At 39.1% G+C, this 27,827-nt stretch overlaps 1 pseudogene; it reads right to left on the bottom strand.

Annotated features, from left to right (window-relative positions):
- Window positions 1-36: 36 nt before the first annotated feature.
- LOC138432396 (tigger transposable element-derived protein 1-like) lies at window positions 37-27,827 on the bottom strand (annotated as a pseudogene).

Below are 27,827 nucleotides of genomic sequence, written 5' to 3'. Positions count from 1 at the left end.
AGAGTGAGTTGAGTAATATTCAAAGTAAAACACAACTTATGCAGAGATATCCACAAAGTACTGAACATTCTGGCTAGTGCTGGGGGTCTTCCTGAATCTTTCCTTATATTTAATCACACTCGGAGCTATGTCTAATTCCTGGTATCTCTTATAGATCTTTATCACCTTGACTGTAAAAAGATAAGCAATGTTTGCATCTTCAGCATTTTCATCATTGAAAAATCAAGCAGTTCCTGACAATTTGATTATGCTAGCTCAGTAACTGTGGAGCATTATAATGGTGCTCTGAGATGATCTAAAAGAAGACATTCCTGTAATTATATTCTCTGGTCTAGCTGGCAGCCCTTGCCTCAGAAATGAGAATGAGGTCTCACCTGTCATGGATGTGAAGGTCAGAGAAAAGCACACCTACAAGTCCAATGGGGGCTGGAAAGCACATTGGGTGCAGGATTAGAAGGAGGAGTCTGAGGTACTGAGGGCATGGCTGGGGCGGAAGGATTCGAAAGGCACAGACTGGTAACACCTCCAAGATCTCAGCAAATGCCATATCAACTCTGAAATCTGCTCCTGGAGCCCAAGCCTCAGAAGTTTGTTCACTGTCCATTTTCAACTAATAACATGTACCAGAGATGAACTTATGCTGAAGCATTTTGACCTGAGCCCTATGCCTAACTTTTAAGTCAGGAAAGAGTTAATTTTCGCTATAACATGATCTTAGCAGAGAGAATTCTAAAATGAAAACCAGCAGAACTATATATTACCACAAGACAAGGGAATAGATGAAAGAGAAGGATAAAATGATTTACACCAAAATGAGGAACTGATCCCAAAGTGGGTTAAATATAGAGTGGGCTTCCCAGCTGGCACTAGTGGTAAAGAACACACCTACCAAAGCAGAAGATAAAGAGACAAGTGTTCCGGGTTGCAGAAGTACCCTGGAGAAGGAAATGGCAACCCACTCCAGTATTCTTGCCTGGAGAATCCCATGGGCAGAGGAGCCTGATGGGTTACAGTCCATGGGCATGCAAAGAGTTGGACATGACTGAAGCGACTTAGCAGCAGCAGCAAATATAGGGTGGGGGGGGGGGGGCACAAAGAGTCAGACACAACTAAACAGCAGCAGCAGCAATCAGAAAACAGTTTTATTTATTTCTGCCAATGCCTGCAAACATACTCCTTAGTATCGTGCTTATCTACCTCTGGAGAGCAGCTTGATCAGACCTTCACCTACTTTCACTCCAAGTCAAAGGTTCAACCAACGTCAGCCTGACTTCCTGCTCTTCCCGCTCTTCCTTACTGCTCCACTCAGGCTGAACGAAGGTTTGTAGATGTGCTAGTGGAAGAGAGAGGCGTGATCTTGACTTTATTTTCTAACTAGGTTTTCTACTCCTTCTCCCACCCTTCTTATGCTCCTGACTGTCTAGAATTGGGAGCATGGAAAGAACAACTTGGAGGAAGGAAGGCAAATGCTTTATGTATCATTTGTTTGTTTGTTTTTCATGTGGTTCTTGCTGCCTTTCACTGTGGGCACTGGGGAAAATTTGACTTTGTTTCAAGGTCCATTTTCATGTTCTTTGGAACATCTTCCTTCCCTGCTCCCCAGCAGGCATCTTCACACTGTCTTCTTCCCTGACTCTTTAGTATATTCCTTGCCTGGCCGCTTACACCCTCTTCCATCTCTTGTTCATGGCAAAAAAAAAAAAAAAAAAAAAAACTCAGCATCTTTTTGCTAAAGCCCTCACCTCATTCCTCAGTCCTCTTGGGTGAGTTGCTTCTAAGACTGCTAGGGTTCCGATAAGACAGCCCTTGCTGACTTTTCTTGCCTTATCTGGCTATAATAAGATGACTCCAGCCAATCTTCTACCTTTAAATTCATGCAGGCAGGAGATAGCCACCAATTTCTTGGTTGAGTGAAAACTCACATTTCTGGGAATTAAGAATTCTTTTGCATTTATCTCCACGAGTAGCATGATAAGAACTTGGATTAGCAGCTCAACAAACATCCAGTCCAGAAACAGCATGTCTTCCTCCCTTCTTGTAGGCAGGCCAAGATTTTAGAGTTATTCTCTTGGGATCCCTTCACTCAGCTTTGGCTGATGTGGGGGGGAGGGCGTGCTTCCTCTCCCCTACCTGGAAGGAAGGGAAAACCCACAACCTCTTATTCCTGTAAGTTTCTTCCAAAGCAGTTTTTCTCAATGCATCTCCAGTTTAATTTAAATGTTGTTTAGAGATAAATAGTGAAAATGCCTGCAGAACTGGTTGCGGCCCTCTCTATAAAGCACAGGGTCATGCTACGCATTCTCTACTTAAAGGGTTTTAGGCTAAATTTTTAGACAACAGCACTTTAAATAAGTAGAAAAGGGGATAAACTTCCTGATTTATTCTGTCACCCATTTAGTAGTACAGCAGCCAAACTAGAGAGCTTAATATTCTTTTCCCTATCATGCCCATTTTTCTATTGGCAGATAACAAATGTAGACAGAGAAAAGGCTGAAAGGAATGAAGAGTATTAAATATATAACTGCTCCTATGATCTTACCTTCTGTGATTCAAGACTCTTGGTTCATGAAAGGTTAACCACATTCTGTGATAGCAGTATAGAACATGTGAGATTCCCTTTTATCTAAAAATAGAGTTTTCTGAAGAATGTAGAAGAACTATATTATTATTATTTTACTATTTAAGCCTGGGCTCAGTGAGATTCTGAAATCCTGAGAACTTTCTCAACACAGGAAATATAAATCAAGGGCCTACATTTAATATCTCACAAAGCAGAAATAATCCTATCCACAAAGAAAAAGAAAGAAGAAAGAGAATAAAAGCACTCTTACAGATGTAGTACATTAAGCAGACAAACATAGTACTTCTCTTCAATGCTATCCATCGAATGGGTGGGAAGCATGATTTAAAAAGCTTTATTTTAAATCATCATTAGATAGAAGACATCAGAAAGCAAATATCTAATCTTATCAAATACAGCAACTGAATTTGAGTTTTGCCATTCAATACTAGAAACAATAAAATTCACAGACCATAAATCCATTTTGATTATGTGCACAAATAAAGACAATGAACAATTGGTTTCAATTTATATAGATAAATTTTCTTTTTTTAATATAAATTTATTTATTTTAAATGGAGGTTAATTACTTTACAATATTGCATTGGTTTTGCCATACATCAACATGTATCTGCCACAGGCATACACGTGTTCCCCATCCTGAACCCCCCTCCCTCTTCCCTCCCCATACCATCCATCTGGGTCGTCCCAGTGCACCAGCCCCAAGCATCCAATATCATGCATCAAACCTGGACTGGCGATTCGTTTCATATATGATACTATACATTCCAATGTTGAAAGAACATTTTAAAAGGAGAGAAAGATTTAAACACTATTATGTCTGAATAGAGGAATTAAATATAATATAATAAATTATTAATTAGGAAGAAACTGATAATTTAAAAATTCTAAAACAGATATGCTTTTTAAACATTACATGCTTTTAATATAGTGTGTGTCTCCTGGGAATATTGCATTCAGATATTTTTAATATTCAATTAATTTTTAAGATCATTGACTATTATGACAACAAAAACAATATGATTCACACTACAGTGTTTATGAAAAAAAATAGTGATTACTGGAAAACATCTTTTATTTTTATAGAGCAATTCATTATTCCCTAATGCATCAGGAATGCAAACAAAATCAACCAAGCTTTTTGTTTTTAATTAACTAAATTGAGGGTTGGAATTACTTTACTTTGCTCAGTTTGTAGAGGTGAGATAAGGCTCTTAAATTAAATGTCCCCAGAAACAGAAAAAGAGTTGAATTATCAGATAATCATAAAAACAAGATCCAAAAAGAGATTGTACAGTTAATAGTCTAATCATTTTGATGAAGAGTGCACTTAATTCTTAACTACCTTTCTACAGTGACGACAATGAATAGAAAAGCAATTACATTGTTAAAATTAACACTTACACCTGCTGAGTCTGACCCTTTATGCTTCCATAGGGAATCCAGTAGGGTTTGTGATGAACTGAGGTGGGAGAGTACACTAACTTTCTTTGAATCTAATTGTGTTGCCACATTCACCAGCATCTAGAGCAATAATTATCTGACCAAGCATTCTTTGTTATGAGCAATATATACAAAATGTGGGCAATCAATAATAACTAGAAAATTGAGCTCACAAAAAGAAAAGAAATCACCATACATGTGTTGGAGTTATATGCAATTCTGCAATAAAGTATTTCTACAAGAAAACTTGTGTTAGCACAAAATTCTGTACAAATATGAAGTTGTAGCGTAGTGATAAGATTTCAGAAAATCAGAAGAAAATGTATCATTCTTGTTTAATGATAAATAATAAAGCAACCCTCCCGATGTAATAATCATTTCAGTAATCAGTTCAGTCACTCAGTTGACTCCCACTCTTTGAGATCCCATGAAATGCAGCATGTCAGGCCTCCTTGTCCATCACCAACTCCCAGAGTTTACCCAAACCCATGTCCATTGTATCGGTGATGGCATCCAACCATCTCATCCTCCATCATTCCCTTCTCCTCCTGTCCTCAATCTTTCCCAGCATCAGAGTCTTTTCAAATGAGTCAGCTCTTCGCATCAGGTGGCCAAAGTATTGGAGTTTCAGCTTCAACATCAGTCCTTCCAATGAACACCCAAGACTGATCTTCTTTATGATGGACTGATTGGATCTCCTTGCAGTCCAAGGGACTCTCAAGAGCCTTCTCCAACACCACAGTGCAAAAGCATCAATTCTGTGCTCAGCTTTCTTTATAGTTCAAATCTCACATCCATACATGACCACTGGAAAAACCATAGCCTTGACTAGACATACATTTGTTGGCAAAGTAATGTCCCTGCTTTTTAATATGCTGTCTAGGCTGGTCATAAAGTTCCTTCCAAGGAGTAAGTGTCTTTTATTTTCATGGCTGCAATCACCATCTGCAGTGATTTTGAGAGTAGCTTGGAAATTGTTCTTACTGCAACTGTAAGGATCAGTGTGTGTGTGTGTGTGTGTGTGTGTGTGTGTGTGTGTGTGTGTGTGTAGAGACAGACAGGTTGCCATAAATCACTGTCACTTCACTTCATATGAATTGTTCTCAGATCATTGTTTCCCTCTCAAATCAACTGACTTGAGACTTTGTACAACCTTATTTATACCCCTAAGATAAAAGGAAATTCATCTTCCAGGAGCTGAACCAAAACCTGGAGATTGATATTGAATTAACTTCTGATTTTCTAGCTCAAAACATTTCCTATGATTCCATTTGGCCAGCTCCAAATGGCACATCAAACAGTGTACATTTTTATGGATGGAGAGTGTTTTAGGAATGAAGAAGATTTCTTTTTATTTTTCAAAAAAAATTTTTGTTGTTTTTTGTTGTTGTTGTTGTTGTTGTTGTTTGCTTTTTGTATTTTAGTGATTAGCTTTCACATAACAGAATTAACTGGCATTTGTGTTAGAGCCTGCAAGGAGGGAGACCCAGGTTCAATCCCTGGGTCGGGAAGACCGTTGGAGAAGGAAATGGCAACCACTCCAGTACTCTTGCCTGGAAAATCCCATGGATGGAGAAGCCTGGTAAGCTACAGTCCATGGGGTCACAAAGAGTTTGACACGACTGAGCAAATTCACTTTCACTTTCACTTGTTGAGTTATACCAAAAAAAAAAGTTTTTGTTAGGTTTGGAGTCTCATTCTTAAATTTTTTTTAACTCTCAACATTAATTCATAATGCATATAAATCTATTATTGGTGAGTACTTAAACAGTCCCAGAGTTCAAGACACAGCTAGCTCTGTCTCTGAAGAATCAGTTACCCATGATTAAGACACATATCTTGGGACCAAGTAAACCTGGGATCAAGTGAAGCTTTATTTTAACTCAAGCTAAAGCTTCATCATTAATTAACTTCAAGTATAATGTTGGGAAAACTTTAAACGTCTTCTTTTCATTTCTAAAATGAGAATATAATATCCACTTCTTTAGGATGTTGTAAAAACAAAATAGGGCTTCCCAAGTGGCACTAGTGGTAAGTACTCCCCTGCCAATGCAAAAGACCTAAGAGTTAAGAGTTCAATCCCTAGGTCAGGAAGATCTCTTGGAAGAGGGCATGGCAACCCACTCCAGTATTCTTGCCTGGACAATCCCATGGACAGAGGAGCCTGGTGGGCTACGGTCCATATGGTCTCAAAGAGTGGAACACAACTGAAGCTATTTAGCATACACGCAAGGAAAGACAAAGTCATTTAATTAATTTCTCTGGCAACTTTGCAAGGTCAACTGTTCTTATTTTTACAGGCTGTTAGTTCAAAACAACCTAAATAGAAAACGCTCTCTGAAAGACTGCATATGAAAGGAAAGAAATTTAGTATTTAAACCTGAAAAGCTGGTGCTGAACTGTTTATGTGTTTGCACTATCAGGTCCTTGAATTGTCTTTCTTCATTAAAACATTTCCTTTCCATATATCTTAAAGAATCTCCCTATAATTTTTAATCTAACCTTGGCACTATTTCCTAGCATCTAGCCTTATGAATTCACTAGTTTTTGCCTTTATTTTCCTTATTTTTTGTGGAAATTTGGGAGAAAGGTGGGGTCATTTGGATATTATTCTGTCATGTTGAGCTAGGACATCTTGAGCTAGCTAATTTAGTTTCTAATTCAGGTGACACATATCTGTCTATTTCCTTGGGTTTTGAGTAATTTGTAATTTGAAATTACATTTGTAATTTCAATTACTCACTGCCATGAAAGGTATCAGAATTTTCAAGCAAAATGATAAGACTTTAACAAGACCCTATGTGGTAAGCTCTTAAGTTTTATGAAATTTACCCATCTAGCCAGAAATAAATTGAGGGATTTTTTTCTGAAAATGGAATGCAACACATATATAAGGATAATGAAATTAAACCTCCAATTGATAAAATATGGATATTTGATCATTAAAAGTTTAATGATAGACATGCATTCCAAGAGGAGATTTATGAGGTAAGAAATAAACCATTAATAATATCAGTAGGCTTAATAATCCCTTCATACTAAACTATACTCCAATGGAAAAAAATTAATTACCTATTTTACCACTGGCGTTCTATTCCTTTCAAATTCTAATAAATAATCAACATAATTAATCAACAGTCCAAATTGCCATAAATTTATTTAATGCCTACATGTCTAAGTATGCAGGTCAAGAAGCAACAGTTAGAACTGGACATGGAACAACAGACTGGTTCCAAATAGAAAAGAAGTATGTCAAGGCTGTATATTGTCACCCTGCTTATTTAACTTATATGCAGGGATATAATGAGAAATGTTGGACTGGATGAAGCACAAGCTGGAATCAAGTTTGCCAGGAGAAATATCAATAACTTCAGATATGCAGATGACACCACCCTTATAGCAGAAAGCGAAGAAGAACTAAAAAGCCTCTTGATGAAAGTGAAAGAGGAGAGTGGAAAAGTTGGCTTAAAGCTCAAAATTCAGAAAACTAAGATCACGGCATCTTGTCCCATCTCTTCATGGCAAATAGATGGGGAAACAATGGAAATAGTAAGACTTTATTTTGGAGGCTCCAAAATCACTGCAGATGGTGATTGCAGCCATGAAATTAAAAGATGCTTACTCCTTGGAAGGAACGTTATGACCAACCTAGACAGCATATTAAAAAGCAGAGACATTACTTTGCCAACAAAGGTCTGTCTAGTCAAAGCTATGGTTTTTCTAGAGTCATGTATGGATGTAAGAGTTGGACTAAAAAGAAAACTGAGCACCCAAGAATTGATGCTTTTGAACTGTGCTGTTGGAGAAGACTCTTTTTTTTTTTTTTAACTTTACAATACTGTATTGGTTTTGCCATACATTGACATGAATCCGCCATGGTTGTACATGAGTTCCCAAACATGAACCCCCCTCGAGAGTCCCTTGGACAGCAAGGAGATCCAACCAGTCCATCCTAAAGGAGATCAGTCCTGGATATTCATTGGAAGGATTGATGCTGAAGCTGAAACCCCAATATTTTGGCCACCTGATGAGAAGAACTGACTCACTGGAAAAGATTCTGATGTTGGGAAAAATTAAAGGCAGGAGGAAATGGGGATAACAGAGGATAAGATGGTAGGATGGCATCACCGACTCAATGGACATGAGTTTGAGCAAGCTCTGGGAGTTGGTGATGGACAGGGAAGCCTGGTGTGCTGCAGAACATGGGGTTGCAAAGAGTTGGACATGACTGAGTGACTGAACTGAGCTGAACTGAGTGCCTAAGCCATTGTGCAAGATGGTATGAAGACTATAAAGAGGAAAGGATGTAGCTCTTGTGTGTATAGAGTTTAAAGTCAAAGACATAGAGCTGGGTATGCCAAATGTGGTATTTCTTAAAAGGAGGAATTAATGGGACTTCCCTGGCAGTCTAGTGTTTAAGACTCATTGCTCTCAATGCAGGGGGCTTGGGTTCAATACCTGGTCGGGGAACTAACATCTCACATGCTGAGCATGTTGGCCAAAACAAACAAAAAGGAAGATTTAGTAAATACCGAATATATATTTACTCCAAAAGCCATTGCCCTCTCTCTATTTCATTGAAATGAATATAGGAGAGGAAATGAGCAAAGAGTTCATGGAAAATGGGCCAAATGCTATAGATAGAGATGCAAGACACAGAAATATGTAGAGAGAAAGGTTGTATAAGTGTATTTGGGCAGAAATCTGAAGAGCATTATAGAATGAGAGGGACATCGGCTCACTGTAGGACAATCAGGCTTGTCTTTAGACTGTTTCTAACTTCCTTTCCTATGAAAGGAAATAGACACTCTTTAGAAGATCAATGTTACACCTTAAATATACATATATGTAGCATTTGAGCTCTAGGAATAATACCCTAGTGTGCCATTTATGCTGTAAAAGCCATAAATGTTTTGAACTTGACTCAGAAGTGAAAAGGCTCTCCAGAGATGCTTTTAAATGTTCAAAGTTGAAGACATATTTTTCCTCTCTTTAAAAGTGAGCAAAAATCCCAAAGGAGAGAAGCCAAAATAAATAAATTAATGTGATGGTGGGAAAAATAGTGGACCAGCTGAAAAGATGATGTTAGGAAGCAGGCAGTTTGATAAATTCAGTTTTCTGAGTATACACGATAAAGAGTAAGAACAAAAGGAACAAGCCAAGGAAAGCAAGTTTCAATACATATTACAAAAATATATATAAGCAGAGGAATGTTTATTCTAAAACTAATGGGGCTTAATTTTAAAACTTCTTTATTTCTACTGTCTCCTTCCAGGGGCTTGGTGGGGCTATAACAATGTATTCATGTGATCATATATCTTGAAAATTTTACAAAACAAGTTATTTTAACCAAAGTCAGTCAAGATCACTGTCACTTTCCTCGCCAGTTTATGCTCTGTGACAGGTTCCTTCCTGTCAACTGAGGCAGCTTCAGCATGGCCTCAATTGTTACTGGGATTTAGCTAGAGGGGTGCTGAGTTGTGGATTTTTTTAATTATTTATTTTACTTCATAATATTGTATTGGTTTTGCCATACATTGACTTGAACCCACCATGAGAGTACACGTGTTCCCCATCCTGAACCCCCTCCCACCTCCCTCGCCATCCATCCCTCTGGGTCATCCCAGTGCACCAGCCCCAAGCACCCTATCTCATGCATCGAACCTGGATTGGCGATTCATTTCACATATGATATTTTACATGTTTCAATGCCATTCTCCCACATCATCCCACCCTCGCCTCTCCCAAAGAGTCCAAAAGATTGTTCAATACATCTGTGTCTCTTTTGCTGTCTCGCATACAGGGTTATCATTACCTTCTTTCTAAATTCCATATATATGCATTAGTATACTATATTGGTGTTTTTCTTTCTGGCTTACTTCACTCTGTATAATAGGCTCCAGTTTCATCCACCTCATTAGAACTGATTCAAATATATTCATTTTAATGGCTGAGTAATATTCCATTGTATATCTGTATCACGGCTTTTTTATCCATTCATCTGCTGATGGACATCTAGGTTGCTTCCATGTCCTGGCTATTATATACAGTGCAGTGATGAACATTGGGGTACATGTGTCTCTTTCGATTCTGGTTTACTCTGTGTGTATGCCCGGCAGTGGGATTGCTGGGTCATAAGGCAGTTCTATTTCCAGTTTTTTAAGGAATCTCCACACTGTTCTCTATAATGGCTGTACTAGTTTGCATCCCACCAACAGTGTAAGAGGATTCCCTTTTCTTCACACCCTCTCCAGAATTTATTGCTTGTAGACTTTTGGATCGCAGCCATTCTGACTGGTGTGAAATGGTACCTCACTGTGGTTTTGATTTGCATTTCTCTGATAATGAGTGATGTTGAGCATCATTTCATGTGTTTGTTAGCCATCTGTATGTCTTCTTTGGAGAAGTGTCTATTTAGTTGTTTGGCCCATTTTCTGATTGGGTCATTTATTTTTCTGGAATTGAGCTGCAGGAGTTGCTTGTATATTTTTTGAGATTAATTCTTTGTCAGTTGCTTCATTTGCTATTATTTTCTCCCATTCTGAAGGCTGTTTTTTCACCTTGCTTATAGTTTCCTTTGTGGTGCAGAAGCTTTTAATTTTAATTAGGTCCCATTTGTTTACTTTTGCTTTTATTTCCAATATTCTGGGTGAAAGGTCATAGAGGGTCTTGCTGTGATTTATGTTGGAGAGTGTTTTGCCTATGTTCTCCTCAAGGAGTTTTAAAGTTTCTGGTCTTACATTTAGATCTTTAATCCATTTTGAGTTTATTTTTGTGTATTTTAAATAAATTCATTTGTAGCATTGTTTTTAGATTCTAATATAAGTGATATCGTATGATTTTTGTCTTTCTATGACTTACTGCACAGTATGACAATCTCTATGTCCATCTATGGTGCTGTAAATAGCATTATTTCATTCATTTTTATGGATGAGTAATACTATATTGACTATGCCAAAGCTTTTGACTGTGTAGATCATAATAAACTGTGGGAAATTCTGAAAGAGATGGGAATACCAGACCACCTGACATGCCTCTTGAAAAACCTATATGCAGGTCAGCAAGAAACAGTTAGAACTGGATATGGAACAACAGACTGGTTCCAAAGAGGAAAAGGAGTATGTCAAGGCTGTATATTTTCACTCTGCTAATTTAACTTCTATGTAGAGTACATCATGAGAAATCCTGGGCTGGAAGAAGCACAAGCTGGAATCAAGATTGCCAGAAGAAATAATAACCTCAGATATGCAGATGACACATCCTTATGGCAGAAAGTGAAGAACTAAAAAGCCTCTTGATGAAAGCAAAAGAGGAGAGCGAAAAAGTTGGCTTAAAGCTCAACATTCAGAAAACGAAGATCATGGCATCTGGTCCCATCACTTCATGGGAAATAGATGGGGAAACAGTGTCAGACTTTATTTTGGGAGGCTCCAAAATCACTGCAGATGGTGATTACAGCCATGAAATTAAAAGACGCTTACTCCTTGGAAGGAAATCTACGACCAACCTAGATAGTATATTCAAAAGCAGAGACATTACTTTGCCAACAAAGGTCTCTCTAGTCAAGGGTATGGTTTTTCCAGTAGTCATGTATGGATGTGAGAGCTGGACTGTGAAGAAAGCTGAGCGTCGAAGAATGGGTGCTTTTGAACTGTGGTGTTGGCGAAGACTCTTGAGAGTCCCTTGGACTGCAAGGAGATCCATCCAGTCCATTCTGAAGGAGATCAGCCCTGGGTGTTCTTTGGAAGGAATGATGCTAAAGCTGAAACTCCAGTACTTTGGCCACCTCATGCAAAGAAGTGACTCATTGGAAAAGACTATGATGCTGGGAGGGATTGGGGGCAGGAGGAGAAGGGGATGACAGAGGATGAGATGGCTGGATGGCATCACCGACTCGATGGACGTGAGTCTGAGTGAACTCCGGGAATTGCTGATGGACAGGGAGGCCTGGCATGCTGCAATTCATGGGGTCACAAAGAGTCAGACACGACTGAGTGACTGAACTGAACGACTGAACTGAATGCTGTATTTACAATTTTGTTTATTTTGCTTGATAGGGGTTCTTGGAATTTCAAAAACTTCATGACACAAAAAACTCTGGATGAAATGTAAGTTCTGGATTGAAGAAGTTGATAACTGACTTGGAGGAAAATAAGAGCTCCCAAGAAATCAATAGGGTAAATAAACTGACACAACATGGGAGTACAAATAGCCACCTTACCTGGCTCCTAGGAAACCTGTATGTAGGTCAAGAAGCAACAGTTAGAACTGGGCAGAGAATAATGCACTGGTTCAAAATTGGGAAAGGAGTACATCAAGTCTGTATATTGTTCATTCAAGTCTGTATATTGTTACCCTGCTTAATTAAATTCTATGCAGAGTAAATCTTGTGAAATTCTAGGCTGGATGAATCACAAGCTGGAAGCAAGACTTCTGGGAGAAATATCAGCAACCTCAGATATGCAGATGCAGAAAGTTAAGAGAAACTAACTTGATGAGGATTAAAGAGGAGAGTTAAAAATCTGGCTTAAAACTCACCATTCTAAAAACTAAGATCATGACATCCAGTCCAAACATTTCATGGCAAATAGATGAGAAAAAGTGGAAACAGTGACAGATTTTCTTTTCTTGGGTTCCAAAAACATTTCAGATGTTGACTGCAGACGTGAAATTGAAAGACGATTGCTCCTTCGAAAGAAAGCTATGACAAACTTGGACAGCTTATTGAAAAGCAGAGACATCACTTTGGCAGGCAAAGTCTGTAGAGTCAAAGGGATGGTTTTCCAGTAGTCAAGTATGGATGTGAGAATTGGACCATAAAGAAGGCTGAGTGCTGAAGAATCAATGCTTTTGAACTAAGGTCCTAGAGAAGACTCTTGAGAGTCCCTTGGACAACAAGGAGATCAAACATTTAATCCTAAAGGAAATCAACCCTGAATACTGATTTGAAGGACTGATGCTGAGACTGAAGCTCCAATACTGTGGCCACATGATGTGAAAAGCCCACTCATTGGAATAGATCCTGATGCAAGGAAAATTGGAGGGCAGGAGGAGAAGGGGGAAACAGAGGATGAGATGATTGGATAGAATCACTGACTCAATTGACATGAGTTTGTGCAAACTCCTGGAGATAGTGAAGGATAAGGAAGCCTGTACTACTGCAGTCCATGGGGTTGCAAAGAGTCAAACATGACTTCATGACTGAACAGAAACACTAATACCACTGGGTTTGAAATGAGGATACCGTCTCTCCTGTTCCTGAACTGTTTAATAGTCATTATAATTACATGCAAGAAGAAGAATTTAATCTCTTCTTCATTATGTTTGAAAAGGAAGCCATTCAACCAATACATTGTTCCCAAAAATCAGTCTTTGAAATGTTTCACTTCAGTTAAGTGGCTCAGTCATGTCCGACTCTTTGCAACCTCATGGACTGCAGAACGCCAGGCCTTCCTGTCCATTACCATCTCCCAGAGTTTACCAAAACTCATGTCCATTGAGACGGTGATGGCATCCAACCATCTCATCCTCTGCTGTCCCCTTCTTCTCCCACCTTCAATCATTCCCAGCCTCAGGGTCTTTTGAAATGAGTCAGTTCCTCTCATCAGGTGGCCAAAGTATTGGAGTTTCAGGTTCAACATCAGTCCTTCCAATGAACACTCAGGACTGACCTCCTTTAGGTTGAAATGGTTGAATCTCCTTGCAGTCCAAGGGATTCTCAAGGGTCTACTCCAACACCATAGTTTAAAAACATCAATTCTTCAGTGTTCAGCTTTCTTTATAATCCAACTCTCACAATCCATACATGACTACTGGGAAAACCATCCTTTGACTCTACAGACTTTGCCTGCCAAAGTGATATCTCTGCTTTTTAGTATGCTGTCCAAGTTTGTCATAGCCTGGACTAGACAGATATTTGTTGGCAAAGTAATGTCTCTGCTTTTTAAAATGCTGTCTAGGTTGGTCATAGCCTTTTTTCCAAGGAACTAGTGTTTCTTAATTTCATGGCTGCAGTCACTATCTGCAGTGATATTGGAGTACAAAGAAATAAATTCTGTCACTGTTCCCATTGTTTCCAAGTCTATTTGTCTTGAAGTGATGGGACCAGATGCCATGATCTTAGTTTCTGAATGCTCAGCTTTAAACCAACATTTTTACTCTCCTCTCTCACTTTCATCAAGAGACTCTCTAGTTCTTCTTCCCTTTCTGCCGTAAGGGTGGTGTTATCTGCATATCTGAGGTTATCGATACTTCTCCTGGCAATCTTGATCCCAGCTTGTGCTTCATCCAGCCCAGTGTTTTTCATGATGTACTCTGCATGTTATTCAAATAAGCAGGGTGACAATATACAGCCTTGACATACTCCTTTTCCTATTTGGAACCAGTCTGTTCCATGTCCAGTTCTAATGATTGCTTCCTGACCTGCATACAGATATCTCAGGTAGTCTGGTATTTCCATCTCTTTCAGAATTTTCCACAGTTTATCATGCTCCACACCAGTCAAAGGCTTTGGCATAGTCAATAAAGCGGAAACAAATGTTTTTATAGAACTCTCTTGCCTTTTTGACGATCCAGAGGATGTTGGCAATTTGATCTCTGGTTCCTCTGCCTTTTCTAAAACTAGGTTGAACATCTGGAAGTTCATACTGTTCAAGCCTGGCTTGTAGAATGTTGAGCATTATTTTACTAGCATATGAGATGAGTGCAATTGTGCAGTAGTTTGAGCATTCTTTGGCTTTGCCTTTCTTAGGGATTCTAATGAAAACTGACCTTTTCCAGTCCTGTGGCCACTGCTGCATTTTCCAAATTTGCTGGCATATTGAGTGCAGCACTTTCACAGCATCATCTTTTAGTATTTGAAATAGCTCAACTGGAATTCCATCACTTCCACTAGCTTTGTTCATAGTGATGCTTCCTAAGGCCCACTTGACTTCACACTCAAGGATGTCTGGCTCTAGGTGAGTGATCACAACATCATGATTATCTGGGTCATGAAGATCATTTTTGTATAGTTCTTCTGTGTAATCTTGACACCTCTTCTTAATATCTTCTGCTTCTGTTAGCTCCATACTATCTCTGTCCTTTCTTGAGCCCATTATTGCATGAAATATTCCCTTGGTATCTCTAATTTCCTTGAAGAGATCTCTAGTCTTTCCCATTTTATTGTTTTCATCTATTTCTTTGCACTGATCACTAGGGAAGGCTTTCTTATCTCTCCTTGCCATTCTCTGGAACTCTGCATTCAAATGGGTATATTTTTCCTTTTCTCCTTTGTGTTTTGCTTCTCTTCTTTTCACTGCTATTTGTAAGGCCTCCTCAGACAGCCATTTTGCTTTTCTCCATTTCTTTTTCTTAGGGATGTTGTTGATCCCTGTCTCCTGTACAATGTCACAAACCTCCATCCATAACTCAATAGGCACTCTGCCTATCAGATGTAGTACCTTAAATCTATTTCTCACTGCCACTGTATAATTGTAAGGGATTTGATTTAGGTCATACCAAAATGGTCTAATTGGTATTCATTCATAATAAACTTTTGATGGAGAATCCATTCATTTACACATGACTAGAATGGCCATTAAACATCGATAATATGACCAACCTAGATAACATATTCAAAAGCAGAGACATTACTTTGCCAACAAAGGTCCATCTAGTCAAAGCTATGGTTTCTCCAGTAGTCATGTGTGGATTGTGAGAGTTGCACTATAAGAAAGCTGAGAGCCAAAGAATTGATCCTTTTGAATTTAGGTGTTGAAGACACTTGAGAATCCCTTGGACTGCAAGGAGATCCAACCGGTCCATCCTAAAGGAAATCAGTCCTGATATTCATTGGAATTGATGCTGAAGCTGACACTCTAATACTTTGGCCACCTGAGGCGAAGACCTGTCTCACTGTAAAAGACCCTGATGCTGGGAAAGATTGAAGGCAGGAGAAGAAAAGGATGACAAAGGATGAGATGGTTGGACGGCATCATTGAATCAATGGACATGAGTTTGAGCAAGCTCTGGGAGTTGGTGAAGGACAGGGAAGCTTGTCGTGCTGCAGTCCATGGGGTCAGAGTCGGACACGACTGAGTGACTGAACTGAACCAAGAGTGTTGAAACATTAAACAATCACAGAAATTCATGCAGAATTACTTATTGCATTTAAATAGTGTGACCATAAAGTAGGAAGAGCCACAAGAGTGTAAAATAATTAACTTCTGAAAGAGATCAGATAAGGTGTTCCTGAGAAAGTGTCAATTAAGCTGAGATAATGACAAGCAAGAGGTCAGGAATGATAATGAGGGATTGATGGAGAGCCTATCAGGCAAGTAGCAAAGAAATGATCCTGAATTGGGGCAGAAATCCAACTCAGGAGACCAGTGGTCTCCACATTTGATTTTGATCATGTATAATTGGGTTAAAAAATTTAACCACAGTACAGTATTTGTTAGTTAGTTATTCATAAATAGTGTACATATACAATTGTATTTATATTTCGTGTATAATACAAAAATAACAAAATATAAATGTTTAAGTATTGACAAGAATGGTACAGCAACATTTCCACTCTCTCAAAAAATTAGCACAGTTAATTTGCTATTTAATTAAGCACTGTTAATCAACTTGTGAATAGATTATGCATTTTTACTTTAAAAAATTTTTTCTTCATGCTTTTTAATGTGGTGATTAAAAGTTTTTGCCTATGTCCAGTTTATTTTAATGACTAATTGTATGCCTATCATAGCTTTAAAATGTTAATAGTTCACAAAAGTAGCAAATCTAAGTAAGAAAATTGCATGATTAGCTAAACTAGCCAAATTATGACTTTTCTTTTTCAACCCATTTACCCAGTAAGCAAAACTTAAAAAAAAAAAAATGCCTAGAAAATTACAATTTCTTGGCATCACTTGTCAGGCAAACTAACCAGAGTGTGTCATATTCTTCAGTTTTTAACAAATTAATCTAAAATCCACAGAAATTCTTTATTAAAAATTTCTAAGCAATTAGAGAACCTTGTTTCCATGGACATGAAGTTTGCAGAGATAAGAATATTTACAGGTGATGCAATCACACAATTTTCAGTGTGTATACCGTAATGATGGAAAACCTTCCACATATCTGTCTTTCAAAAAGCTTTATCCATAACAGGAGTTTCTTTTTTAAGAAAGTATCATTAGCTATTTCATTCATTAAAGTATCACAGTTACCTCAAATAGATTAGGCAAATTTAGCTCCAAAAAATTGCTAGTAGGTTTGAAATTAAAGAGAGCCATGTGACAGAAAAGATAACCATGTTTTTTCAGAAGGAAAAGTTTGGAATTTGTCTTTAAGTACAATTCTAAGGATCATTCCATTGTTAACTAGCAAAGCTTTGGTTATTAAAAATTTTAATAGTCACAGCTCATCTTACTTCCAAAGAACTATACACACTCTATTCTAAAAGGATTGTTATTTTAAAAGCTGTAGTACATACACACAATGGAGTATTACTCAGCCATTAAAAAGAATACATTTGAATCAGTTCTAATGAGATGGATGAAACTGGAGCCGATTATACAGAGTGAAGTACGCCAGAAAGAAAAACACCAATACAGTATACTAACACATATATATGGAATTTAGAAAGATGGTAGTGATGACCCTGTATGCAAGACAGCAAAAGAGACACAGATGTGTAGAATGGACTTTTGGACTCAAGGAAGAGGGAGAGGGTGGGATGATTTGGGAGAATGGCATTGAAACATGTCTACTATCATGTAGGAAACGAATTGCCAGTCTATGTTCGATACAGGATACAGGATGCTTGGGGCTGGTGCACGGGGATGATCCAGAGAGATGATATGGGATGGGAGGTGGGAGGGGGGTTCATGATTGGGAACTCATGTACACCTGTAACGGATTCATGTCAATGTATGGCAAAACCAATACAGTATTGTAAAGTAAAATGAAGTAAAAATTAAAATTAAAAAAAAATAAAAGCAACTTCAATTTAGCCTTAGTAAAGAGTTAAACTATTTTTAAAAGAAATCCTGCTTTGCATAAACAGCAGTGCTTTAAAATACTCTGAAAGGTGACAGAATAGCAAGGGTGAACCCAGTCAGCAATCCAAGTTTTCAAGCACCCACTCCTTCCCAAAGAGCTCCTCCACTCTCTGTGATGGTTCACCTTCTGACAGAGGTAACAAGCAAATAATTCTTTTTGAAAATATCACTGAAGTCCACTTATATAATTTGTACATGAATATTAAAATAAATCATAACAGTTTCTCTATGACCTCACTGTAATGTTATATTGGCACCCCTTTTTTCTCTCTTCACCTCACTTTGTAAACTCCTGCTTTAGAAGAACCAAGACAAAGTCAGGGAGGCTGAGGACGAAAAACAAGATGAGTTAGGGATGATGCAGGGGCCAGATCCTATAGGATTTTGGGAAGCATGTTCAGAGTTACTTCATGAAAACCAGAAGCTGCAACCAAGTATATGGTGCAATTTTTAGGAAGTGGAAATATACTTGTTGTTGTTGTTCAGTTGCTAAGTTGTGTCTGACTCTCTGTGACCCCATGGACTGTATCCCATCAGGCTCTTTTGTCCTCCACTATCTCCTGGAGCTTGCTGAAATTCATGTTCATTGAGTTTGTGATATATATACCAGATCACAACTAGGTTTAATTTATATTACTATTCTGCTGCTATGTTATTATCAGTACTAGTGTTTGTTGTTAACTTTTCTAAAGAAGCTATAATCTTAGTATTTTTTTTAATTTTATTGTTGTAAGAACACTTAACATGAGCTCTACTCTCTCCATAAATTTGTTGTTATTGTTCAGTCACTCAGTCAAGTCTGACTCTGTGACCCAATGGACTACAGCACACCAGGTTTCCCTGGTCTTCACCATCTCTGACTTTGCTCAAGCTCCTGTCCACTGAGTCAGTGATTCCATCCAACCATCTCATCCTCTGTTGATCCCCTCTCCTCCAAAAATTTTTGTGTACATCATTATTGACTATAGGTATATAGTTCTACAGCAGAGCTCTATAGCTTATTCATTTAACTGACTGAAACTTATGCCCATTGATTAGCAACTCCCTTTTTCTCACTCCCCACAACCCCTGGCAACCACCTTGTCACTCTTTGATTCTATGGATTTGACGATTTTAGAGACCATATGTAAGCGAAATCATGCCACATTTGCTTTTTGGTAACTGGCTTATTTCACTTAGCATAATGTTCATACATCACATTTTCTTTATCCATTCGTTTCCTTTTAATGTGTCTGATTCCATGAAAAGCTGTTTAATCTTATTTTCTCCCACCTCAGCTATTGTTGCCATTGTTTTGAAATTTTAATGGTCTGTTTAATCCAAATGTCTGAGAATCACTGATCTACATAAGATCTATTATTCTTTTACATAAAATCTATGATCCCTTGGGATTGTATACTTGAAGAAAAATATATAAGTCCATAATGAAAACAAGCCTGGGCATTTTTTTGCTATTGTTTAAGAATAGACAATATGACAGGATGATCTAAAAATGGCATAAAATGACATAAAAAATGACAGAATGATCTCTGTTCATTTCCAAGGCAAACCATTCAATATCACAGTAATCCAAAACTATGCCCCAACCACTAATGTCAAAGAAGATTAAGATGAGTGGATCTATTAAGACCTACAAGACCTTCTGCTGCTGTGGCTGCTGCTGCTGCTGTTGCTGCTGCTGCTGCTAAGTCGCTTCAGTCGTGTCTGACTCTGTGCGACCCCATAGACGGCAGCCCACCAGGCTCCTCCGCCCATGAGATTTTCCAAGCAAGAGTACTGGAGTGGATTGCCATTGCCTTCTCTGCAAGACCTTCTAGAACTAACCAAAAAAGGATGTCCTTTTCATCATAAGGAACTGGAATGCAAAAATAGGAAGTCAAGAGATACCTGGAGTAACAGGCAAATTTGGCCTTGGAACACAAAATAAAGCATAGCAAAGGCTAACAGAGTTTTGCCAAGAGAACACACTGGTCATATCAAAACCCTCTTTCAACAAGACAAGAGATGATACTACACATGGATATCACCAGTTCAGTTCAGTTCAGTTCAGTCGCTCAGTCGTGTCCGACTCTGCGGCCCCAGGAATCGCAGCACGCCAGGCCTCCCTGTCCATCACCAACTCCCGGAGTTCACTCAGACTCATGTCCATCCAGTCCATGATGCCATCCAGCCATCTCATCCTCAGTCGTCCCCTTCTCCTCCTGCCCCCAATCCCTCCCAGCATCAGAGTCTTTTCCAATGAGTCAACTCTTCGCATGAGGTGGCCAAAGTACTAGAGTTTCAGCTTTAGCATCATTCGTTCCAAAGAAATCCCAGGGCTGATCTCCTTCAGAATGGAGTGGTTGGATCTCCTTGCAGTCCAAGGGACTCTCAAGAGTCTTCTCCAACATCAAAGTTCAAACGCATCTATTCTTTGGCACTCAGCCTTCTTCACAGTCCAACTCTCACATCCATACACGACTATTGAAAAACCATAGCCTTGACTAGATGGACCTTAGTCGGCAAAGTAATATCTCTGCTTTTGAATATGCTGTCTAGGTTGGTCATAATGTTCCTTCCAAGGAGTAAGCATCTTTTCATTTCATAGCTGCAGTCACCATCTGCAGTGATTTTGGAGCCCAAAAAAATTAAGTCTGACACTGTTTCCACTGTTTCCCCATCTATTTCCCATGAAGTGATGGGACTGGATGGTCAATATCAAAATCAGACTGATTATATTCTTTGCAGCTGAAGATGGAAAAGCTCTGGAGAGTAAGCAAAAAACAAGACCAGGAGCTGACTGTGGCTCAGATCATGAACTCCTTATTGCCAAATTAAGATTTAAATTGAAGACAATAGGGGAAACCACTAGATCATTCAGGTATGACCTAATCAAATCCCTTATGGTTACATAGTGGAAGTGACAAATAGATTTAAGGGATTAGATATGATAGATAGAATGCCAAAAAGAAAACTGAGCACTGAAGAATGATGCTTTTGAACTGTGGTGCTGGAGAAGGCTCTTGAGAGTCCCTTGGATTGCAAGGAGATCCAACCAGCCAATCCTTAAGGAAATCAGTCCTGAAAATTCATTGAAAGGACTGATGCTTAAGCTGAAACTCCAATACTTTGTCCACCTGATGTGAAGAACTAACTTATTGGAAAAGACCTTGATGCTGGGAAAGATTGAAGGTGGGAGGAAAGGGGATGACAGAAGATGAGATGGTTGGATAGAATCACCAACTGGATGGACATGAGTTTGAGCAAGCTCCAGGAGTTGGTGATGGACAGAGAAGCCTGGCATGCCGGAGTCCATGGGGTCACAAAGAGTCGGAAATGACTGAGTCAGACATGACTGAACTGAACTGTGAAGAATAGAAACGGGCTTCCCTTGTGGCTCAGATGGTAAAGAATCTTTCTGCAATGCAGAAGACCCAGCCAAGTTCGATCCCTGTTTAGCGAAGATCCCCTGGAGAAGGAAATGCAACTCACTCTAGCATTCTTGCCTGGAGAATTCCATGGACAGAGGAGCTTAGTGGGCTACAGTCTATGGAGTCACAAAGAGTCAGACACAACTGAGTGACTAACACTTCCATTTCCACTTCTCTTTGCATAAAATAGTTGCCTATAATTAAAGATGCCACAGAGATGTGTCCCAAAGGTTTGGAAAAACCATAGTTTATATACCTCTTTCTGGTCAGTCTCCTACCAGCTATTACACTGGATATATCCTTAAGCATACTCTTCCAAGTGTGCTGATAATTACCTGAAGATTTTAGAAAACCATTAAGTAACAATATACAGGCATCCTTCAGAGATATTGCAGTTTCAGTTCCAGATCAGCACATTAAAGAAAATATTGCAATAAAGTGATTAACACACTGTTTTTGTTTCCTAGTGTATTTAAAGTTATGTTTTATACTCCTTGTAATAATGCAATAGAATAACTAAAAAATAATGTGCATGTCTCAATTTAAAAGTTAGGTATTGAAAAAAAAATGCTGACCATCATCTGAGCTTTCAGCAAGTCATATTCCTTTTGCTGATGATGGATCTTGCCTCAGTGTTGATGACTGCTGACTGATCCGGGTGGTGGTTGCAAAGAGTGAAATGGCTATAGAAGTTTCTTAATGTAAGACAACAACAAGCTTTGATACATTGATTTGACTCTTCCATTTACCAATGATTTGTCTGTAGCATTCAATGCTGTTTAATAGCAATTTACCCACAAAAGAAGTGGTTTAAAAATTGGAGTAAATCTTCTTAAGTCTGCCACTGCTTTATCAACTAAATTTATATAATGTCCTAAATCTTTGTTGTCACTTCAACAATCTTCACATCATCTTTACCAGGAGTAGTTTCCATCTTAAGAAACCACTTTCTTTGCTCATCATTAAGGAGAACCTCCACTTCCATTAAATTTTAATCATGAGATTGCAGGAACTCAGTCACTTCTTCATATTTCACTTCTAAATTCTAGTTCTCTTGTTATTTCTACCATATCAGGAGTTACTCCCTTCACTGAAGTTTAAAACCTTCAACAGTCACCCATTAAGTTTAGAAGCTACTTCTTCTTCAGTTCAGTTCAGTTGCTCAGTTGTGTCCGACTCTGCGACCCCATGAATCACAGCACGCCAGGCCTCCCTGCCCATCACCAGCTCCCGGAGTTCACTCAGACTCATGTCCATCGAGTCAGTGATGCCATCTAGCCATGTCATCCTCTGTCGTCCCCTTCTCCTCCTGCCCCCAATCCCTCCCAATATCAGAGTCTTTTCCGATGAGTCAACTGTTCGCATGAGGTGGCCAAAGTACTTAATTCCTGCTAATGCAGTAATTTTGACCTCTCTCCATGAATCACAAATATTCCTCACTTCAGTTCAGTTCAGTCACTCAGGCGTGTCCGACTCTTTGTGACCCCATGGACTGCAGCATGCCAGGGCTTCCCTGTCCAACACCAACTCCTGAAGTTTACCAAAATTCATGTCCATTGAGTCGGTGATGCCATCCAACCATCTCAAGTCTGTCATCCCCTTCTCCTCCACCTTCAATCTTTCCCAACATCAGGGTCTCTTTCAATGAGTCAGATCTTCGCATCAGGTGGCCAAAGTATTGGAGTTTCAGCTGCAACATCAGTCCTTCCAATGAACACCCAGGACTGGTCTCCTTTAGGATGGACTGGTTGTACCTCTTTGCAGTCCAAGGGACTCTCAAGAGCCTTCTCCAATACCATAGTTCAAAAGCATCAATTCTTTGGTGCCCATCTTTCTTTATAGTACATGACTACTGGAAAAAAAACCATAACCTTGACTAGACAGATCTTTGTTGGCAAAGTAATGTCTCTGCTTTTTAATAAGCGTCTAGGTTGGTCATAGCTTTTATTCCAAGGGGCTAGCGTCTTTTAAATTCATGGCTGCAGTCACCATCTACAGTGATTTTTAAGCCCAAGAAAATAAAGTCTGCCACTGTTGCCACTGTTTCCAATCTATTTTCCATGAAGTGATGGGACCAGATGCCACGATCTTAGTTTTATGAATGTTGAGTTTTAAGCCAACTTTTTCACTCTCCTCTTTCACTTTCATCAAGAGGCTCTTTAGTTATGCCATAAGGGTGGTGCCATCTGCTTATCTGAGGTTATTGATATTTTTCCCAGCAATATTGATTCCAGCTTGTGCTTCATCCACCCCAATGTTTCTCGTGATGTACTCTGCATATAAGTTAAATAAGCAGGGTGACAATATACAACCTTGATGTACTCCTTTTCCTATTTGGAACCAATCTGTTGTGCCATGTCCAGTTCTAACTGTTGCTTCTTGACCTGCATACAGATTTCCCAAGAGGCAGGTCAGGTGGTCTGGTATTCCTATCTCTTTCAGAATTTTCCACAGTTTGATGTGATCCACACAGTAAAGGTTTCAACATAGTCACTAAAGCTGAAATAGATGTTTTTCTGGAACTTTCTTGGTTTTTTGATGATTCAGCAGATGTTGGCAATTTGATCTCTGGTTCGTCTGCCTTTTCTGAATCCAGCTTGAAAATCTGGAAGGTCATGGTTCACGTACTTTTCAAGCCTGGCTTGGAGAATTTTGAGCATTACACTACTAGAGTGTGAGATGAGTGAAACTGTGCAGTAGTTTGAGCATTCTTTGGCATTGCCTTTCTTTGGGATTGGAATGAAAACTGACCTTTTTCCAGTTCTGTGGCCAATGCTGAGTTTTTCAAATTTGCTGGCATATTGAGCGCAGCACTTTCACAGCATCATCTTTTAGGATTTGAAATAGCTCAACTGGAATTCCATCACCTCCACTAGCTTTGTTCATAGTGACACTACCTAAGGCCCACTTGACTTCACATTCCAGGATGTCTGGCTCTAGGTGAGCGATCACACCATTGTGATTATTTGGGTCATAAAGATCTTTTTTGTACAGTTATTCTGTGTATTCTTGCTACCTCTTCTTAATATCTTCTGCTTCTGTTAGGCCCGTACTATTTCTGTCCTTTATTGAGCCCATCTTTGCATGAAATGTTCCCTTGGTATCTCTAATTTTCTTGAGGAGATCTCTAGTCTTTCCCATTCTGTTGTTTTCCTCTATTTCTTTGCATTGATTGCTGAGAAAGTCTTTCTTATCTCTCCTTGCTATTCTTTGGAACCCTGCATTCAAATGGGTATATCTTTCTGCCAGGGTCTTGCCCTGGTGGATCCAGGATGATTCGAAGGGGAGACAGATAGGCGAGGAAAAATTTATTTAATTAGAAATATAGGATTAGATTAGGAAAAAATAGTATAGTAGGAAAATGGGTGGAGAAAAGGGGCTGATTAACTTGGTTTACATGGAAAACCAATCAAGTTCCAGACAAGGAACTTGCACCATCTACGTTGGGCCACAGGCACCTGCTTGAATAGCGGAGGGTGCCCCGCCTTGGGCTCCCTCTCGCGTGGGTCTCAGAAGCCTGGGCAAGTAAGTAGACTCAGTGAGCCTCCGCGTTCCAAGGGATCAGCCTGAAAAGGAGAGGGAGGGAGAGGGAGCAAGAGAAAGTATCGACATGGGGAAGGCCAGGCTTGTGCAAAAACCCCTCCATCTTTATTATTAAAAAGTGTTTATATACCCTAAATTTTACATAATGGAAGATACAGAGTCATGCAGGGGCAGCAGTCCTGACCCTTTCTGTATATCTTTTTGTATACAAAAGGTCTCAGGTGATTTACGTTATCTTCTGGCCAAGAGGCCATCACTTTTTGACTCTCTTCCTTAATGAATATTAATCTCGTTTCCCCTGAAGTGTTTTTTCTTTAATCTGCATCTCCTTAAAGCACTAAAGGTACATCTCTATAGAACAAAGGTGCAGTGGGTTATAACAAAGAAGGTACTTAACTATAGTTGGTACTTAACCAACTATATCAACCAATAAAAGATATAAAAATTTGGCAGCAAGTATTGGCTCAACAATGAAATGCTTAATCAGTTTTATTCTAATGATCTTGACACCTCAGAAGCCCCTGCATTCCTAAGATGTTTTCAGCTTCCTGTGCCTCTCCAGGTTGGGAGACTGTAAACAATTCACAAGCTGTAAAAAGTCCGGAGGAACCTGTTAGGCAAAGTAGAGAGTTATCAGAGGGGGTTTGAACTGAAACATCCCTTTCAAATGCAGAAGACTAAAGCCCTGAGTTAACTTTTTCCAGATTGTGTCAGAAGAGTGGAAAAGTACAATACAATAAGGCAGGCAGATTCTTATTTTGGGGTTACATGTTCAGGAAATACCAGGGGGAAACCCTGAGGCCTGACTCACCTTGCCCATCAGGCCTCTCCGCATGACCTTGTCATGGGTGGGATTCCTCATGCTGGCTCCTGGCATCTTTCCTTTTCTCCTTTGCTTTTGCTTCTCTTCTTTTCACAGTTATTTGTAAGGCTTCCCCAGACAGCCATTTTGCTTTTTTGCATTTCTTTTTCTTAGGGATGTTGTTGATCCCTGTCTCCTGTACAATGTCATGAACCTCCATCCATAACTCAATAGGCACTCTGTCTATCAGATCTAGTACCTTAAATCTATTTCTCACTGCCACTGTATAATTGTAAGGGATTTGATTTAGGTCATACCTGAATGGTCTACTGGTTTTCCCTACTCTCTTCAATTTCAGTATGAATTTGGCAATAAGGAGTTCATGATCTGACCACAGTCACCTCCCAGTCTTGTTTTGCTGACTGTATAAGCTCCATCTTTGGCTGCAAAAAAAAAAAATAATCAATCTGATTTCGGTGCTGACCATCTGGTGATGTCCATGTGTAGAGTCTTCTCTTGTGTGGTTGGAAGAGGGTGTTTTCTATGACCTGTGTGCATTTTTTTTTTTTTTTTGGCAAAACTTTACTAGCCTTTGCCCTGCTTCATTCTGTATTCCAAGGGCAAATTTACCTGTTATTTCAGGTGTTTCTTTTCTTCCTACTTTTGCATTCCAGTCCCCTATCATGAAAAGGACATCGTTTTTTGGTTGTTAGTCTTGTAGTCTTGTAGTCTAGAAGGTCTTGTAGGTCTTCATAGAACCATTCAACTTCAACCTCTTCAGCATTACTGGTCAGGGCATAGACTTGGATTACTGTGATATTGAATGGTTTGCCTTGGAAATGAATAGAGGTCATTCTGTCACTTTTGAGATTTTGGACCCTTTTGTTGACTATGATGGCTATGGCATCTAAAATGGTAAATTCTTTCCTTAACAATCAACTTTGCCCAGATCCATCAAGGAATCACTATGTGGCAGCTACAGCCTTATGAAGTGTATTTCTTCAATACTGAGTCATGAAAGGCAAAACGACTATTTGATCCATGCGCTACAGAACTGCTGTTGAGTTAGCAGGCATGAAAACAACATTAACCTCATTGGTCTCATTATACATCTACATTAGACCTCTTGGGTGACTGGTAACATTGTCAATGGGCACTAATGTTGAAAAGAAACCTTTATTTATTTTTTTCTAAGTAGTAGGTCTCTCAAGAGTTGGCTTAAAATACTCAGTAAACTAGGCTATACACAGTTGTGCTATCATCTAGGCTTTATTATTCTCTTATAGGGCACAAAGTAGATTCAGCATTATTCTTAAAGGCCCTAGGATCTTCAGGATGGTACATAAGCACTGGTTTCTACTTAAAGTCACCAGCTGCATTTGCCCCTAACAAGAGAGTCCACTTGTCCTTTGAAGCTTTAAAGCCAGGCAGTAACTTATCTTCTCTACCTATTGATGTCCTAGATGGAATCTTATTACAACATAAGGCTGTTTTGTCTACAATATGCTGTTAAACGTAGCCTCCTTCATTCATAATCTTAGCTAGATCTTCCGAATAACTTGCTTCTACGTGAGCATGTGATGCTTCACCTTGCACTTTCATGTTCTGGAAGCAGTCTCTTCCTTTAAACCTCATGAACAGATCTTTATTGACTTCAAACTTTTCTTCTGTGGCTTCCTCATCTTTCATAGCCTTGGATTGAAGAGAGTTAAGGCTTTGCTCTGAATCATGCCTTGGCTTAATGAAATGTATCCAGACCATTGAAACTTTCTGCATATCACCAATAAGGCTGTTCTGCTTTCTTACCATTCCTATGTTCACTGGAGTAGCACTTTTAATTCCCTTCAAGAACTTTCCCTTTGCATTCATAACTTGCCTTACCGTTTGGAACTAGAGGCCTAGCTTTCAGCCTATCTCACATTATGACAACTTTCCTCACTAAGCTTAGTCACTTCTAGCTTTTGATTTAAAGTAAGAGACATGCAACCCTTCCTTTCACTTGAGCACTGAGAGGCCAT

The sequence above is a fragment of the Ovis canadensis genome, chromosome 2 (assembly GCF_042477335.2).
Source record: "Ovis canadensis isolate MfBH-ARS-UI-01 breed Bighorn chromosome 2, ARS-UI_OviCan_v2, whole genome shotgun sequence".
NCBI lineage: Eukaryota > Metazoa > Chordata > Mammalia > Artiodactyla > Bovidae > Ovis > Ovis canadensis.
The sequence above is the reverse complement of the archived record's forward strand: the minus strand, read 5'-3'. Positions and strand labels throughout refer to the sequence as shown.